General features: G+C 42.1%; 1 protein-coding gene across 3 annotated transcripts in view; it reads right to left on the bottom strand.

Moving 5' to 3' along the window:
• LOC306923648 (neural-cadherin-like) overlaps positions 1-17,842 on the bottom strand; it is a 424,677-nt gene that overhangs the window by 336,118 nt on the left and 70,717 nt on the right. Inside the window, exon 1 of one of the 3 annotated variants that reach the window (XM_079501858.1) lies at positions 9,386-9,506. The exons of the other annotated variants lie outside the window; for them this stretch is intronic. The gene's annotated coding sequence lies outside the window, so the exon portion shown is untranslated. Of the gene's footprint in view, positions 1-9,385; positions 9,507-17,842 lie in introns of those variants that run through there. 3 annotated transcript variants of the gene reach the window in all.

Raw genomic sequence — 17,842 nt, forward strand, 5'->3', positions numbered from 1 at the left:
TGAGAACCACTAAGTACCCCACACACCACCTGACACCTCACTATGAGAACCACTAAGTACCCCACACACCACCTGACACCTCACTATGAGAACCACTAAGTACCCCACACACCACCTGACACCTCGCCAAATTAGATTGGTCCAGCGGTTTGAGGTTTGCTCAAGACACACAGACACATGTACCATAATGGACCACAATGGAAACCAGCTACGGCTTTTTTTGTGTGTGCTTAATCCGTTTTTGCTCTTTTAATTGGTGATGCTGTGCTTTTGATTGTTGCCAATTCTATTTTCTAATTACAAAAATCCTAATTTAGCCTCATGGAAACAATGATGTTTCGCCTTCATTAACAGAACTGATGCAAACAAGACAAAACAAAACATTCTCAACATGCTGGAAAAGTGTTACATTTAAGGAGGTCACAAATACTAGATTTATTTGACAAAGTCTTCATGGATTATTCATTAATGATGGTTTATGTATCGTGGGGTATACTATGGTGCAAAGCAAATATGTTTTCCAAGCTATAAAAGGCAGTCCACAACAACAACGTTCAGCCTGGTGTCCCTATGAGGTCCTTCAAGAATTTCAACTGAATGTTTTTTCAAACTTTTTCGAAGATAATATATCTACAACCTATACAACGTATATAAGACTTATGCGGTTAATAGTCTTAGGAACAAAAGTTAAGAAATGTAACTTTGGTCCATTATTTCTCCACTTTAATAATACCAATTGGTATTGAATTTTATATCATTTTAATCGTTTATCATTTTAATCGTTTATATATATATATATATATATATATATAGCTTGTATGGATCGGGCGTTCGTGGAATGAGTAGGCTACTAGGCATGTAACGATACACTCAACTTACGATACGATACGTATCACGATATGAGGTTCACGTTGCGATTTTTCACAATAATTTAAACACAAAATTATTTTCCAGACAAATGTCAAATATTTTTTTAATACCTCCCCCCCGAAACATAATTGCCTTCCTTTTTTTATTTTATAATTTTTATCCCACGATTTTGTAACCCATTTTTTCACCCCTGTGTCAATTATCTAATGTGATCCTGGGCTCTACACACCCTCCGCCAACCTAGTCCCCATATATGGGGGACATGGGGAGAGCAACGGACTTGAACTCATGCTTCCTTCATGCCTGAGTGTCCAAGTTGCTCCTTTACACCTGACAGGGGGGAGTTTCCCTGGTTGGACGTAGCGCGTGGAAGGAACACGTTATTCCAACCAGTTCCTTTCCCCTCCATCAGGCGCCCCGGCTGGCCAGGGGGAGGCAGTTTAGAGACCAGGATTACTGCATGTTTTTTGTGAGGGTACCTACGGGAAGAACATGCAAATAATTGCCTTCCTTGATGTATTAATGAGCATCAATGACCATCGCCTCGGCACAGTCACAGACACACACAGCTCCCCTCTGCAGTGCTCTACCACTGAATTCTCTCTCATTTCTCTCCAAAAGCACTTGAATGATGGAATATGATTAAAGCTCACATTTCATATCACATACACACCATCATTCACTAGTAAAAAAATCACACCTGTGTGAACTGAGTGGCTCTCTCTCTCTCTCTCTCTCTCTCTCTCTCTCTCTCTCTCTACTCATTTGTACTGGTGCTCATTAACGTCACACACAAACATAGTCACATAGTTGAACACATAGTCACACACATAGTTGAACGTCACGGACATAGAGCACCGAAGTCCTGACGTCACTGCCCTCTACTACCAGTAGAGGGCAGTGAGCGCCATGGTTCATGTATGTTTTTATAAGCATTGTACTCTCCATAGGGGGATTTTAGATCGCCTCATATAAGAACTGTGTTTGAAAAATAAACCGATCACCCGGGCCTTTTCACTCATATGGATATGAAGCATCGACTGAAGGTGGAAATGTACAAATATACCCAAAGAGTAACAAAATAAGCGTTAGAAACGAGCCAAACAACCCAGAGACTACATTTCCGGGTAGGCTGCTTCTGCCCGCAGCCCGTCGCACAACAGAATCTGAACGTTAATTACGTTTATTTTTATTTTATTGATATATAATGTATCGTGGTTAGTACGAGTCGAGTCACCACCAGCTGAGCTTACGTCAACGAGGAATCTCAGGAACGCAATATGTTGACAGCTGGGCATGACGTATATGGCCTAAACTTGCCATTTTGAGTACCTGGTTTGAAACGGCTAAACCGGATGTGGTTGCCATCTCAGAAACGTGGCTAAAACCATCCACCACAGATAACGTGGTCCGTATTCCTGGCTACAATCTCTATAGAGCTGACCGGAAAGGCAGATGTGGGGGGGTTGCCCTGTACATTTCTGATAGGTTTCAGGGGTCCGTACTTTACTCAGTATCACTTCCCAGACAATTCGAGTTCTTAGCAGTTCAGATAATGGTGGCAAACTCACCCTTGACCATCATCTGCTGCTACAGACCTCCGTCTGCTTTATCGGAAGCCTTGGGTAATCTAACAGACCTGCTATCCAAGTGTGCTAGAACCGAACTTATATGTCTCGGCGATATGAACTGGGACTGGGCTAGCGACAAAGCTGCTAGCTTTAAGCAGCAATGTGACACCCTAAACCTAGTCCAGATAATTCGCTGTCCCACCAGGTACAATCCAGCTACTGGTGGTGACACCTTAATCGACATTATCTTAACAAATGCTGTACATAAATACGTTGCTGTCGGTGTATTTGCAAATGATCTAAGTGACCATTGTGCAATTTCTTGTGTTAGGAGCACTAAGCTACCCAAAGGTAATGGCTTAACTATCCTCCGGCGGTGCCTTAAACATTTCTCGGAACAAGCCTTCCTCCATGACTTGGCATCAGTCGATTGGTTTCGTATCTCCTCAATTCCCACTGTGGATGAGGCTTTTTGTTTTTTTCACGACCATCTTCTCCGGCTGATTAACAAGCATGCACCTCTCAAAAAAATAAGAATAAAGAATAGAGCAAATCCCTGGTTTTCTAGAGAACTAGCTGACTTGTTGCACACTCGAAATAAACAATGGTCACTTGCCAGAAAATCAAAGTCTGCAAATGACTGGCTTTTGTTTCGGGTGCTGAGAAACAAATGTAAGGCCCTTATTAGAAAATCCAAATCCGAACACTATCTATCTCTTACCGTAGATACTGCGAGTAACCACTCCAGCTTCTGGAGAGTAGTTAAAACACTTCAGCAGAAAGGTGCTGCTGGCCCCCCGCCAAAAGTTCGGGTTGGAGACTCACTCATTTCTGACAAAAAATCTATGTCAAATGCATTTAACGCTCATTTTAAAAGGGCTGGTCATCTTTTTGAAGAGCAAAATGCCGGAGCCCCTCAGCAAGGTGTCCACGAGAATACTGGCTCACCTGTTGATTTTGATTTTGACTTCTCTCCTATTCTAGTACCAGATGTGTTGCGTGCCCTGTCTACACTTGACCCAAAAAAGTCCTCTGGTCCAGATGGTCTCGACCCTTATTTTCTAAGAATTTCGGCCTTGGTGATTGCACAACCGATCACTGACATTTTTAATCTTTCTTTATCTACTCAGAGTTTACCAGAAGTGTGGAAACAGGCTCATGTTTCACCACTTCTCAAGGCTGGCGACCCCTGTGACGTCAATAACTATAGGCCTATCTCCAATCTCTCAGCCTTGGCTAAGATTCTGGAGGGCCAAGTATCGACTCAGGTTAAACTCTTTCTTGATGCACATAAGATTCTAACCCCAATGCAGTCTGGCTTCAGGGCAAAACATAGTACTGTGACAGCATGCCTCAATGTTATTGATGACATCAGGGATGCCCTGGGTTCTAAATCGTTCTGTGCAGCCTTATTCATTGACCTTAGCAAGGCATTTGACACCGTGGACCACCATGTCTTGCTAAATGTCCTCTCGAATACTGGTTTTCGCCACAATGTGCTAGGCTGGTTTAAAAGCTACTTATTTGGCCGCACACAGTGTGTTAAATTTGGTGATACACTGTCTGACTCTATCACCCTGGAGAAAGGAGTCCCTCAAGGTTCCATTCTAGGACCTTTGCTTTTTCTGCTGTATGTAAACCATATTTGTAGTCAATCTAAGCATAGTAGGTATCATATGTATGCAGATGACACAATTCTGTATTCCTGTGCCCCCTCACTTGATGTGGCAGTGTCAAACTTGGCCTCTGACTTTGTTTCATTGCAGCATGAACTGCTAAACAGCAAACTGCTACTAAATGGCCACAAAACCAAGGCCATGCTATTTTCTCCAAATAGCCTAGTCAATGTCCCCTCAAATATCACCACTCTGGATGGAGTACCCATCGAATGGGTTGGGTTGTATAAATATCTTGGGATCTGGTTGGACAACAAGTTAAACTTTAAACACCACATTGACGCCTTGGCAAAAAAGCTTAAGTTCACGCTGAGTTTCTTCTATAGAATGAAGTCCTGCTTTTCGAATGCTTCTCGCAAAAAGCTGGTTACAGGCCTCTTCCTGTCGCAGCTTGATTATGGCGATACTGTCTACCGCTTTGCTAGTTCCTCAACTCTGAGCAAACTTGACCCCCTGTTTCATGCTGCATTGAGGTTCATAACAAATTCCCCCTATAGGACTCATCACTGTACTCTGTATGCCCTAGTGGGTTGGTATTCCTTAACGTCTCGCAGGTTGCTACATTGGTATATTCTTATTTATAAAGCTATTCTTGGTAATCTCCCACGTTACATTGGTTCTAAATTTGAACTTGTCCAAAACTCTCTCAACCTCAGATCAAATGCTTGGTTACGCTATGTCGTGCCCCCAACTAAATCTGAGGCTGGAGAAAAAAAAGAAAAAAAAGCATCGCTTATTTCGGACCCTGGTCTTGGAATGACCTACAGACCAGACTCAAACTGGCTGCTGTGATTCCCCTAGTGAGCTTTAAAAGGATTGCCATGGGCACACTTCCCATGAACTGCTCCTGCTTTGACGTATAGCAAATGTCTGCTTGCTTTTTAGTATACTAAGCAATGCTTAGTTTTTTTATTTATTAGTCCTTATTGGTCGCGTTATTAAACGTTCCTGTTCTCCCTTTGAGCTTCTTAGTATTGGGTACTGTATTTATGAGCATTGTATGTCTGTCATGTTTTTTGTTGTTGTGTATTGTTTTGTTACTGGCAGAGCTGTGTCACTTGTTTTGCCTCTTGTCTTGGCCAGTTCACACTTGTAAAAGAGACTTCAGTCTCAATGTGGTTTTTACTGGTTAAATAAAGGTTAAATAAAAAATTAAATAAAAATATGCTCAGCGACATTGCATTCATATGTAGTTTCAAGGCTTTTGCGGTCACATTAATTCCATTTTCTCTAGAAACTGGCTGTATCAAATATGAATGGACATCATTAACGACGCACAGCCACTCCCCTGACAGAAACGCCGAGGTGGTCGGTTTATTTTTCAAACACAGTTCTTATATGAAGCGACCTAAAATCGCCGTTTGGGGATCTCAATGCAAATAAACAAATACATGAACCTGGAGATTGACGACCTCTACTGAAAGTGACGTCAGACTTCGGAGCTCTCTATGGCTGTTCCTTGGAGTGGTTGCACCACTCAAAAATTAAAAAAATATTTCTTTTTTTGTATCGATTTTTCTTTTATTTATTTTATTAAATCGATTCATATTGTCGGGGGTTCATATCAATTTAAATGGATATACGATATATCGTTACATGCCTAGGAATGAGCAACACAGCTAAACGCGTAGGTAGTGCCTCCTGGTATTCACCCTTGCTTTGAGTTTCTTAGTGGATTGGGTTTTGGACGGCAGTATCCTAGGGTCCCTCATCAATTATTCCACTCTCCAGAGGACGCAGATTTACCTACTCTCTGTTCAAACATCAATAAAATAAAGATCCACAAAATCTCACTAATTAAATGACAAAGGCCCACCATTGCAATAATTCAAAAGGTTAGCCTCATTCTTTTTCCTTATCTGGCACTATTTAGAAGTTTTATTTAAAAGTTGCATTGACTCAGAAATAAATGTACTTTTTAAATCTGATTAATTTCCAGCTAGAGAGCCTGAAGCCCGATTTATATTTTGTTGTACGTTGTTGTGAGCTAAAATAAATAGCCAATCTACAAGCTCACAATGTGGCACATCTGTGACCATAAATTAGCCATGGACCTCCTCCAGATCGAGGCAATAGAGGGTATGCGTGTGACATCATCATCAAACCAGGAGGTTATGCAGGAACGCCTACTGAGTAGGGTTGGGATTCGGAACCGGGTCCATTTCAGACCCGGTTCCGACATTGCGGATCCGGAGCCGGTTCCATCGTTTCTTTATTAACGGTTCCCCAAACGGATCTCATCAGTCGTCATTTAGCTCCGCTGTGTCTGTGTGTGCATGCATGCGTGCAAGCAGAGCCTGGGGTGACGTCACCCCACCTACACGAGTGAGTGAGGTCGGGGTACGCCCACTCTTCTGTGCATTCAGCGACCGGCGCGGAGCGAGTGGGACAGTATGTCGCACAGATTTCCAAAGTGTGGTTAACAGAGAGGGAAATGACTGAGGCTGAGCACGCAACGTGCAATAAATGCGACGCTATAGTTCCCTGCAAAGGTTGTTGCAACTTGTACCAGTTGCACCACGTCCACATTGAGGAAACATCAAAATCAATATGCCTACACGAGTCCACAACTCACGAGAATAATCTAGGCGCGTTTGTGAGCCATGCGGAAAGCCGTGCCCGCTCTCCCCGCAGCTCCACCACAGCTGGCGGGGGACGATCTGATGCAAGGCTGGTTTACTTTCCCCAGGCTAGTAACGTAATAGAAAATAAAAACTACTAACGTCTACAGAGCTTTTCATTAGGCGTATTGTACAACTGTTGTTAATGGTGTTAATTTAGAACGCCAATGACTCGATGTCTTTCTGTCTGATATTTTATGAATCACGTTAAAGGGTAAGACCACTTTTGTAGAGGTTTGGGTTGTGTAGTTACCTTGCCATGATGTAACTCCAAATGTGGACAAGAAATCAAAAATAATTTCTCCAGTGATTAGAAATTGATAATTCAAAATATGCTCCTCATTGACTTACATTGTACGCTGAAACAGCTCTCAAAGTCACTCTTTTAGTACGTAAACAAACACAAACAAAGTTGTTTCAGACAATATAGAGCAACACCAAAACTCATGTGGTTTTATTTCTTCATAAAAATGTTAACTTCCTGTTGATTTGTCCATTTTTATTCAGAAGAAAACCCGGACTGGATCCATGGATCCGGATCCAGATCTTCATATAGTAAAATCAACAGGAAGTTACCATTTTTATGAAGAAATAAAACCACATGAGTTTTGGTGTTGCTCTATATTGTCTGAAACAACTTTGTTTGTGTTTGTTTACATACTAAAAGAGTGACTTTGAGAGCTGTTTCAGCGTACAATGTAAGTCAATGAGGAGCATATTTTGAATTATCAATTTCTAATCACTGGAGAAATTATTTTTGATTTCTTGTCCACATTTGGAGTTACATCATGGCAAGGTAACTACACAACCCAAACCTCTACAAAAGTGGTCTTACCCTTTAACTATAGAGCCAAATCAATTTGTCTGCACTTATTTTTACAATTTATAAGCAACTCAACTGCTTTTGATTTGGCTCTAAATTAATCGCGTGACTGTTGAGAGCCCAGCGTTTAGGTCAGACCTGGGCATTGTACGGCCCGCGGGCCAAATACGGCCCGCCGGCTGACTCTGACCGGCCCGCGAAAGATTACTTGATAATCAGAAAATAAAACATACTTTCTAATTACCTTATGGGTGGACTAAAACCGCATCGCTTTTATTTTGAAGCCCATGCATTCTCACAGTGCACACAATCTGCACGTCAACTGTGCACGTGAATTGCGTGTGATTTCACCCCCCTCATATGCGAAAATGTCGGCTTTTTGGATTTATTGTTGACAACAACGTCGGTGAATGCAAATAGCCATGAAGCATGCAGCTCCACAACACGGTAGGCGCAGGCGCATGCTTTGATTACCAAACTTCCTCGCAGGAGGACAAGTTAAATCCCATTATGCTTCATTGCTTTATTTAACCCGCTCTAACCAGCCTCGCCAATAAAGGTAAGATGTTTTAAGATGCTGCATCGTAAGGCGTTGTTGCGCCCAGAATGTGGCATGCTTCTGAAGTTCAGAACGCTTGGGCGATGCGCCGTGAGCTTGTGGATCGTCTGTTTTCGGCACACGAGTCGATCGACACCGTTGTACCACAAAATAAATCTGGCAGAACGTGCACACATCAACATACAGCGCCTGCCAGGCTGCCAAGTCTCAACAATACCATCACTGGTTGTTGGCTTATTATTGTTTTCAGAACGTCGTTGTTTAATGGTTGTGATCTCTCGCTGATAGTAGCCTAAGCAGCGCGCCATGGGTTGTGAAAGTGACACCTCCAGTGTTCTCCGAATGGAACAGAGAGCTACAGCTATCTCTAATGTTCTCATTGTTAAAAGAAAATGCTAGTATTTACAAATTACAGGACTTGTAACTTAATCAAAAACCTAGTTTTCAACTGGGAAAGGAAACGTCTCATGCCTGCTTAGTAAAAAAAATCATGTGAAGTGAGGGGCGCTCTCTGCCTATAATTTGAGTCAAATGTTTCACATTTTGTTTACCATTGCTTTGCAAAACAATGCCATTTACTGCTTTTTATATAGAATAAAATTGATATTATGCATAATTAAGTTCAGCATTTTGGTCCGGCCCTCCAAAATATTTTCTGTTTCTCATTTGGCCCCTTGGGAAAAATAATTGCCCACCCCTGGTTTAGGTGCATATCTCCATAGATTGATACTTTATAAACAGTTTGCAGAAAAAAGCACAGGAACGTAGCCTACAGTTCAATACAAGGTCTGCTAAGAGGATTTTATAATCCAAGAAAGCACTATGGCTTGTTTCCATTAGGGTAAGGGGTCCTTCATATTAAATTAATCTGAACATTAAGACAACATTTGTCACCACAACAATATCATTATTGCAATGTGTACTGTATATTTAATATACAGTATAGAAATTGCAATATATATACAGTACAAATTGCAACAATGATATTGTTGTGGTGGCTAGCTGCTGGCAGCAGCTAGCCACCACAACAATATCATTGTTGGTGGTGGTGGTGGTGGTGAAGTTTAAATAATAGTGCCACCTCATAATTGTAAAGTGCCATTCACTTTAAGCATGCGCATACTCTCTATTGACGATATTCAGACCATCTTGCCAGCAAGGTGCCAGCAAGGTGCTAACTAGGTGCTAACTAGGCGCTAACTAGGTGCAACTTTCATCCAAACAGAAAAGTACTATCTGATTGTATTAAACAACGTCAAACTCACCAACATTGCAGCTGTGCAAAAAGCTTGAAGCAAGAAATTCCTTGCAAGTATTGGAGTTTGGAAGCACTCGTTTTTAGTAAAGCAACCTCCTGTTGCCTCAATGCATTTGCATTATGTGCAAATTCAACACAGGTGGTACGCAGGGCTGTTGAGTGATATCCAATGAGCACTCCCAAACTCTGACACTTAACCTGCACAGACTTTAATGACAGGAAGTAGCTCATAACATGTCTACAGTGGTTTTCTCATTGGCTGATGTATGTGCGCACCGCAAATATGTCCGGGCGGAAACGAACGACTCAGAACACAATAGTTCCGCCTTAGAGAATTTTGGTTCCTACCTAAACTACTACGCTGAAACTGACACAGATGCAGTTATATAGTGGACCCCGCATATATTAATAATAATGCAGCTGGTAATTAATTGATTTAATCAATTTGGGCTTGTTTTTTTCTTTACTTTACTGGAGTAGCCTATTTCCAATTTTCAATCTTTTTACTTCTACTCCACTACATCTCAGACATGTCTTCCCAGACTGATTCAGTCTTGCGGTAGTCTGTGTTTGGCTTCACTCACACCTTTCGATCTAGCATACAACATTGATGCATGCTAGATGTAAAGAAATGGTTTGTTTACATCTCTCCCCAATGCATTTCCAATGGAAATCACATGGTTTGACACAACATTTGTGTTGTACGGCTTTCGGCTGTGTTTCGACTGCCCCCCTCCCCCTCATACAACAAAAATGTTGTGTCAAACCATGTGACTCCCATTGGAAATGCATTGTGAACTTGCATCAGTCAATAAGTCTCATGCATCAGCTATACATCAATCTGTTGCGAAGGTGTGAGTCAGGCCTTAGTGTTACCCAGCATGTAGACCCAGTGGTTCCCAAACTTTTCATGTCGAGACTCGAGACCCACAAGAGAAATTAGACGTTTGCCCAAAACTAGTGAAAATAGCAGATCTACAAGAGCACAACGCTTCGTGCCGTGTTGTGTGCTTGTAGATCTGCTATTTTCACTACTTATATTATTATTATTTTTATGCATGGCATTTCTTGGATTTGTTTGTTTGTTTGTTTTTTAATAATTTTTATCCCACGATTTTGTAACCCATTTTTCACCCCTGTGTCAATTATCTAATGTGATCCTGGGCTCTACAGACCCTCCGACAACCTAGTCCCCATATATGGGGGACATGGGGAGAGCAACGGACTTGAACTCATGCTTCCTTCATGCCTGAGTGTCCAAGTTGCTCCTTTACACCTGACAGGGGGGAGTTTCCCTGGTTGGACATAGCGCGTGGAAGGAACACGTTATTCCAACCAGTTCCTTTCCCCTCCATCAGGCGCCCCGGCTGGCCAGGGGGAGGCAGTTTAGAGACCAGGATTACCGCATTGTTTGTTTTTTTAAATGTATAAAATAATAATCCAGAGCGGTTTACAGTAAGCAAGGACAACACAAGGTAATTAATCCAAGAACCTAAGCCAAAGAACACACACACACACACACACACACACACACACACACACACACACACACACACACACACACACACACACAGTCTGTGTGTGTGCTCTCTTCCTGTCGTGTTATTTATGGGTGTGCGAGATTTGTACTCATAATGAGAAATTATATATTGGGTCAGATTGATTGGAGATATAAGCAGCTCCTCTAGAGTGGGAGAGCTTCAGGTCCCCACATTCCATTCTACAAACAGACCGGTGGTTTCGGGGGTTTTACGACCTCTTCCTGTTGTAAGGCAGGCCATTATGGCACCTCCCAGGGCAGTGTCAACTCACACAAGTAGAACATGGCAATGGGGAATAAGTAACTTCTATCTTTAATCCCTTTCAATTGTGTAATGTGTTCTAAATAACCTATTATATATTGGGTTGGTAAAAAGCCTAAATAATAAATATGTGATAGTCTAACAGCTAAGGTCAGCGGTGCAGGCAGGAAGCTGACTGCACCACAAACTGCCTCTCAGAGGTGCAGGCAGGATGGTCAGTGGCATCTGATTGGCCGGGAGTGTTAGCATGGAGGTGATCAGTCAGAAGGCTGCATTGACTATGCTGTGTAGCCCAATATTAGAATTAGATTCACCAATACCACCGAACGTGATACATGTAGCAGACAGAGACCAGCGGTAGATTTAAAACCACATAGTGTCACTTAGTGACACATGCTGAACTAAGTCTGAGAGTCATCAATGACAAGCTAAGCTTTACCATGATCTGGGAGTTTAGAGTGTTCAAATGATAGCTAGAATTCCTACCAACAGAGCAGAATAGAACCACAGACCAATAGGACTGTGATCCAGATTCCGGGATACTGTATTCATCTTGTGTTGGGGGGAAGTGTGAACAGAACGTGTGAATGTATGATTGTAAGTGTTTATGATTAACATGGATTAATAAAAACCCTATAAAATGCACGTTTGAGTTCATCAAATATAAGCTATTATTGGAGCATTTAGTTCACCTGTGCGTGTTAGTCACTTTACTCTGCCTACTGCATGGGCTGGTCGGAGCCCCGGCACAACATCGCCAAATAACCGAACACTTCCATTCCCACTACTGTAAGTGTGTACAGTAGGCTCGTTAATAAACCTTAATATTATGGCTCGTTCCTTCAGCAGCACAACCAAGCTTGCACAACTTTTTATATTTGTCATAATAAACAAATGTAATATGTATATAGGCCTATCTGCCATAATTTATCTTTCCGATCACACAACAATGAAAGGCCCACAATGCTCTCAAGACTTTGTGTTTTATCCTGTGTTTGACAGAATGTCCAATTATGGTCCTGCACTCACTAACTTCAAGCAATCAATGATAAAATAACAATATGCAGAGTAAATTGGCATGTGTGTGCATATTTACTAATGTGATTAATCATAATTAATCACGGCTAAATTGTGATTTATTATAAAATGAGAAATCCTTTGATAAACCCTAATGTACAGTATAGTATGGGGGCTTGTTAGGTTTGCTCAGGGACACACACAGTTTGCAGAATTACAGTACATTTCTTTTTTTGTAACCCATTTTTCACCCCTGTGTCAATTATCTAATGTGATATGGGGGACTAGGGGACACGAGGAGAACATGCAAACTCCACACAGAAAGGCCCTTTTGCCATGGGCACCGATGACGCGGAGGAGGAAACACGCCGCCAGCACCCACAGCGTCCCAAGCAGGAATCGAACCCAGGACCTTCTAGCTGTGAGGCGACAGCACTACAAACTGTGCCACCGTGCCCCTACAGTACATTTCAAGCACAAACTCAATACAAAGACTGTTAACTGTGAGTGGACGACCCAATTAAGCATTACACTTGTTTACAAGAGGGTCCACCATGTTCAATTCATCAAAACATTTAGAGACGTACAAATAGACACTTCTATATAGTCAAAGAACAGAACAGGAATTCATCATAAAGGAGGTAAAAAGGGAAAAGAAACATATACAGTGAGGGGAAAAGGGGGGGCGATGGGGGGGATTCAGATTTTACGGGGGCCAGTTTCGAATTGCAGCCGTCCGTAGGTGCCCTACCACCATTTAGATGGCCTCTCTAACCTATACATATACGTATAACTAAACACCCCAGTCTTCTGTCTTGTCTTCTCGCTGCCCTTGGTTTGCTCTCTCTTACTGACCTTTATCTGAAATCAAGCATAAAATGCCCAAAATAAATCTTGAGGGAAAGAAAAAAACTAACCTAGCTCTGATGCGTAATTTGGGGAAAGTGGGGCTTACCCTTCACGGACGTCCTTTAGTGCAACACAAATAAATAGGTCACCACCAATGTATGGGACAGGAGCGGAAACTACTAGACAGTCAATGAACGTGATACATATCTCTATATCAACTTTATATTTTATACTGTACTTTGTCATCTACAAGTTCACAACAAAACATGTGACATTGAGATGTAACTTCAGCTTTAAAATCTGCTTTTTACATTTTTGGTTTTGTTTTAGATTTTCTGAAACATGTTTGAAAATGTTCGCCTGTAATGACATGCCCCAAAATATGGGAGGCCAGGTTGAAATTGGTTAATTAATTATATGGGTTTAAAAAAAATATGGAACCAATAAAAAAGTATTAACAAGAGCTTTAGTGCCTAAATAATAACTACATTGGACCCATTAGAAAACAGGTTCCTTTTCCCGTTTCCTGAAAAGTAATGGTTTTGGACATACAAGGTTTCCACCGATGCCACAGACACAATATGAAGATAGCTACAACAATGTATGTTCTGACTGGACAGTGATGTATACTGTATTTTAGTCAACAAATGAATAATGTTCGAGTTTCTCACAGTACAACAATCCTTCCATTGTCGCAAACTAAGAAGATGCTCAGAACAGCTGCTCAGAACTAGCCAGGGTTCCAGACTAAATGGCTGCGTTTTGTGAGTTTGTTTTGTCACTCGCTACTGTGGTATCTGGAAGTACAATTCACATTAATATAGCTTAAATAACTGTTTAGTATATTGTGACATTACATTGTCTCTCAGCTGGGCAAACATGTCATGACACAGAGCGGCTAGGAATCTCAGAATAGCCAGTGGCCACTAACTTGATGACCTCAAACAAATGGTTGGGGGTTGTTTTCTATACATGTTAGGACACCTACTGTGCCTCCTAGCTCTGTGCTTCCTGGTGACCATTACCTTATAGGGACACAGACATGTTGACAATTTGGTACAGGGGGGTTGAGAGTGAGACCACCTTTGCATTTTCCTTTGATGTCTCTGTCCTGATCTGTATAAAGTCTACTGAAAATGTTTGTAATAGTTAGTTAGTCCCACAAGCCGTGAGGCTGCTGGGATACAGCCATGGGGCTCCGGCCCCATGGCTGTGACTTGTACTCTCTGCAAATAAATCTGGATTCCGAAACCTTCATTCATCTGCCTGTGCCTCTTCATCTGCCTGTCTGCTGTTGACTTCATTCTCCGTATTTTTGCCTAAGTATTTAAGTCAAGTCTAGTACGTTTGTTTATGGGCTCTATAGGGAGAGGAAAAACAGTCCTCTCTCTTGTTAGTTCATTTACTTCACTACAAAACAAATTCACAGAACACAGCGAAGTAGGCTAGAACCCAGGCTAGGTCAGAACAAGAGTGTGTCACATCACAGGTTTACAAAAAGTATGCAAAGATTCCTTTGAGTGCTTACATTTACATTGTCATCTAAAATAAATAAATACATGAATAAATAAATATATTAAAAATATAAAATAGCCGTGACAGTGTGGGAGGAGGGAAGCTATTGTCATTGACATTATGATTCTCCTTACACAACATCACACATACCGTCAAAAATAATTGTCCATCCTACACCCTACAACTCTCAGATGTGAACAACAGAGCCATCACACGTCTAGCACTCACAGCAAACTGACAGATAAATCACCCCCTCAATCAGCACTTCAAAATAATGCCATCTGGACGGAGATACAAAAGAGGGGGGAACATTCTTTAGCAGGTGTTTTGTCTACTCAACAATTGCAGAATTAAACAAACTGTGTAGTTGTGTTGTATGAAACTGTTTCTTAGGTGTGTTTATGTTGAACAGGTTGTTAGAACAAATATCCCTCAGGGACAGTAAAGTATAACTAGAATAGTTTTGCTATAAAAACAAACAAAAACAACAGCAAAAAACAGTTTAAACTAGATTTTGTTTAACTTTGACAGCCAGCCTATAGCTGGATGCAGACTTCAAGGGGGTTATAAACGGGGGGTTATGAACTTCAAGGGGGTTATAAACGGGGGGGTTATGAACTTCAAGGGGGTTATAAACGGGGGGGTTATGAACTTCAAGGGGGTTATAAACGGGGGGGTTATGAACTTCAAGGGGGTTATAAACGAGGGGTTATGAACTTCAAGGGGGTTATAAACGGGGGGGTTATGAACTTCAAGGGGGTTATAAACGAGGGGTTATGAACTTCAAGGGGGTTATAAACGGGGGGTTATGAACTTCAAGGGGGTTATAAACGGGGGGGTTATGAACTTCAAGGGGGTTATAAACGGGGGGGTTATGAACTTCAAGGGGGTTATAAACGGGGGGGTTATGAACTTCAAGGGGGTTATAAACGAGGGGTTATGAACTTCAAGGGGGTTATAAACGGGGGGGTTATGAACTTCAAGGGGGTTATAAACGAGGGGTTATGAACTTCAAGGGGGTTATAAACGGGGGGTTATGAACTTCAAGGGGGTTATAAACGGGGGGGTTATGAACTTCAAGGGGGTTATAAACGGGGGGGTTATGAACTTCAAGGGGGTTATAAACGGGGGGGTTATGAACTTCAAGGGGGTTATAAACGAGGGGTTATGAACTTCAAGGGGGTTATAAACGGGGGGGTTATGAACTTCAAGGGGGTTATAAACGGGGGGTTATGAACTTCAAGGGGGTTATAAACGGGGGGTTATGAACTTCAAGGGGGTTATAAACGGGGGGTTATGAACTTCAAGGGGGTTATAAACGGGGGGTTATGAACTTCAAGGGGGTTATAAACGGGGGGGTTATGAACTTCAAGGGGGTTATAAACGGGGGGTTATGAACTTCAAGGGGGTTATAAACGGGGGGTTATGAACTTCAAGGGGGTTATAAACGGGGGGGTATGAACTTCAAGGGGGTTATAAACGGGGGGTTATGAACTTCAAGGGGGTTATAAACGGGGGGTTATGAACTTCAAGGGGGTTATAAACGGGGGGGTTATGAACTTCAAGGGGGTTATAAACGGGGGGGTATGAACTTCAAGGGGGTTATAAACGGGGGGGGTTATGAACTTCAAGGGGGTTATAAACGGGGGGTTATGAACTTCAAGGGGGTTATAAACGGGGGGTTATGAACTTCAAGGGGGTTATAAACGGGGGGTTATGAACTTCAAGGGGGTTATAAACGGGGGGTTATGAACGAGGGGTTATGAACTTCAAGGGGGTTATAAACGGGGGGGTTATTAACTTCAAGGGGGTTATAAACGGGGGGTTATAAACGAGGGGTTATGAACTTCAAGGGGGTTATAAACGGGGGGGTTATTAACTTCAAGGGGGTTATAAACGGGGGGTTATAAACGGGGGGTTATGAACTTCAAGGGGGTTATAAACGGGGGGGTTATTAACTTCAAGGGGGTTATAAACGGGGGGTTATAAACGAGGGGTTATGAACTTCAAGGGGGTTATAAACGGGGGGTTATGAACTTCAAGGGGGTTATAAACGGGGGGGTTATTAACTTCAAGGGGGTTATAAACGGGGGGTTATGAACTTCAAGGGGGTTATAAACGGGGGGTTATGAACGAGGGGTTATGAACTTCAAGGGGGTTATAAACGGGGGGTTATGAACTTCAAGGGGGTTATAAACGGGGGGGTTATTAACTTCAAGGGGGTTATAAACGGGGGGTTATAAACGAGGGGTTATGAACTTCAAGGGGGTTATAAACGAGGGGTTATGAACTTCAAGGGGGTTATAAACGGGGGGTTATGAACTTCAAGGGGGTTATAAACGGGGGGGTTATGAACTTCAAGGGGGTTATAAACGGGGGGTTATGAACTTCAAGGGGGTTATAAACGGGGGGTTATGAACTTCAAGGGGGTTATAAACGGGGGGGTTATGAACTTCAAGGGGGTTATAAACGGGGGGGTTATGAACTTCAAGGGGGTTAAAACGGGGGGTTATGAACTTCAAGGGGGTTATAAACGGGGGGTTATGAACTTCAAGGGGGTTATAAACGGGGGGTTATGAACTTCAAGGGGGTTATAAACGGGGGGTTATGAACTTCAAGGGGGTTAAAACGAATAAAGCTCCAAAAGGGGTCGATGGCTGTGAACGGTAATGAAACCATTAGCCCCTATAGCAGGGCTATTCAACTGGCGGCCTGCGGGCCAAATGCGGCCCGCAGTGCGCCCCCTAGTGGCCCTTGGAATAATTTTGGAATATATTTTTTTTTAAGAGAGAAAGTCCCAGGTATGATGTGTGCGATATATAAAGTGCTAGATTATCATAATGACAGTAATCCTAAATTATATTCTATCATATTCAAGGGCTTTTGGAGAGAAATTAGACAGACTCCTGCAGTGTGTGTGTGTGTGTGTGTGTGTGTGTGTGTGTGTGTGTGTGTGTGTGTGTATTTTCAGCTAGTGCTTGTTGATGCTCGTTCTGTCATATACTGTAGGTCTATTCTAAGGTATAGCATATACTTGTATAGACATATATCACCCTGTGATATTTATGTATTATGTTCCTGTTCATTTCAGACATTTAGGTGAATAATGAGTCTAAAAATATATATACGAGTTTGTCTAAATATAGCACAGTAACATTACTTCTTTTGGTCCTACGACTGGGTCACGGGAGTATAGCGTCATCGCCATGCAAAATAGGCAGAAAGAAATGCTAGATATATTAGCAGTCTGTTTATTTATTTGTGCTTGTGTGTGATTTCAA

The sequence above is a fragment of the Electrona antarctica genome (assembly GCF_951216825.1).
Source record: "Electrona antarctica genome assembly, chromosome: 5".
Lineage (NCBI taxonomy): Eukaryota > Metazoa > Chordata > Actinopteri > Myctophiformes > Myctophidae > Electrona > Electrona antarctica.